Raw genomic sequence first — 2106 nt, 5'->3', positions numbered from 1 at the left:
CTTTGGACGAACTTTCGATTTTTACAACACATTATTGCACTTTTATAATATTTTACCAAATGTCCTAATGGACAAATTGTAAAATGTAAACAAACAATAAATAAAATAAACATTATTGCACTTAGCCTATTTTTACCTCTAGTCTAAACTAATGCTTACACTCTAATGTGACTTATGTCTACACACTATTCCCACTTATGCCTACACACTATTGTCGCTTTGGTCTTTTTTCCTCCTTGCTGTGCTACCTCCCTGTCCTTCTAACCCGTCTTGTATCGCCTTTGCCCTTCTGTTCTCTATTATTGCTCTTAAGTCCATTAGTCCTTCCCCAGTCTCATTCAATGTTTTTTTTTTCTATGTCCTTTGCTCCTCCTGTTATTTAACATTTCTCTATAACATGTCTCAGGTCCTCTTCTACCTTTCCACATAATCTGCACCTTTGTCTTTTTCTCCCTCTTCTTTCCAATGTTCCTTCGCTTTGGTCTCGTTTCCACACCTGAATCTGGCTATAATTTTCCTGTGCTTCCACTTTATCCTCCCTTCAAAGTACTTTGGCGTCCCCTCTGTGGTTATGTTCCTGTTGTATCCGTTGTATTTGGATTCCCTTATCCTTTTCCTCTTCTCTTATGTTTCTCTCTTTCTTCTTTCTTCTACAATTTGGTCTCCAGTCCAAATTTCTTGCTCTCCTCCTGCTTCCCTCTGTGTCTCTCCGTTTCTCACCTCTTTTAGTTCCTTCTTTCTCTTTCTTGCTCTTTCACCTTCCTGGTCATTTCCCCAGTTTCTCTCTCTTTCCTTTATGCACTCTTTTACCAGCTCCTTTTCCGATTCTAGAGTTCTTCCCTCATACCTCGCTGCTCTTTTTTCTTTTTTTTTTTTTTTTTTTTTTTTTTTTTTTTTTTTTTTTTTTTTTTTTTTTTTTTTTTTAGTGCTTTTACCTTGATTCCTTCTATCTTGCAATCTTTTGTCAATATGTAGTTTGGTGTTGTCCTCTCTAAACCTAAGATCCATTTTACGTACCCTCTTTTCATCCTATCCAGCGTTTCTTCCCTGTTCCAGCCCCATACTTGTGCTCCAAACAGCGCCACGCTCTCTACTAAGGCCTCAAACATCTTCATTCTCCTCTCGTAGTCCTGTTTGAATATTCTTTCTCCAACGCTCCATTTATACTACGTTATATTCTACTACGTTATAATGTATTACGTTATGAGGTGGTATATTGGTGAAGGTGCCCACAAGAAATACTGTTGATGTTCAGAAAATTTTTTTTTTTTTTTTTTTTTTTTCCTCTACATACCGTCTGCATCGGTGTACGTGATACATTTATTAATTATGTAGCGAATAACATTGTTATAAAATAACATAATACTGCACAACGTATTCTGTTATAACGTATCACGTTTTATAGTATTACGTTATAACGTATTACGTTATAGATAGTATAGAGTATAAAGTTGTAATACGTTGTGTAGTACGTTATATATAGACTTACGTAACAACGTATCACGTTATATAGTATGAGGTTATAACGTATTACCTCATACAGTATTATGTTATTATGTTATATAGTATAACGTGTTAACGTTATAGCGCATGATATTGTATAGTATATAAAGTTATAACGTAATACGATGTGTAGTAGTAGTATTAAGTTTTATAAATTACGTTATATAGTAACAACGCATCACTTTATACTATGACGTTATAACGGACAACGTTATACAGTATTACGTTATAACCTAACATATCATACGTTGGCGGCGTCCTTAGACGTGATTAACGCCATCAGTAGCCTTCCATGGAACAGGATAGGACGGGAGGCGACCGCGCGTTGCCACCATCGCAACGAGGGAGTGGACTCGGCGCAGCACACGCTAGAGCACTGTCCAGCGTGGGCGTTACCTCGCCGCGCCCTCGTTGCTGAGATAGGGGGAGACCTCTCCCCGCCGGCGGTGTTCGGTGCACTGCTGGCGAACGACAGGAGTCGGAAGGCGTTCGCCACATTCTGCGAACAGGTGATGCTGCGGAAGGAGGCGGCGGAGCGCGAAAGGGAACGGGATTCCCATCCTGAAAGGATAGGCGGACGGCGGCGGGGTGGGGGGCGTGGGC

The sequence above is a fragment of the Bombus pyrosoma genome, unplaced genomic scaffold, assembly GCF_014825855.1.
Source record: "Bombus pyrosoma isolate SC7728 unplaced genomic scaffold, ASM1482585v1 HiC_scaffold_4727, whole genome shotgun sequence".
Classification (NCBI taxonomy): domain Eukaryota; kingdom Metazoa; phylum Arthropoda; class Insecta; order Hymenoptera; family Apidae; genus Bombus; species Bombus pyrosoma.
Note: the sequence above shows the minus strand (reverse complement) of the source record.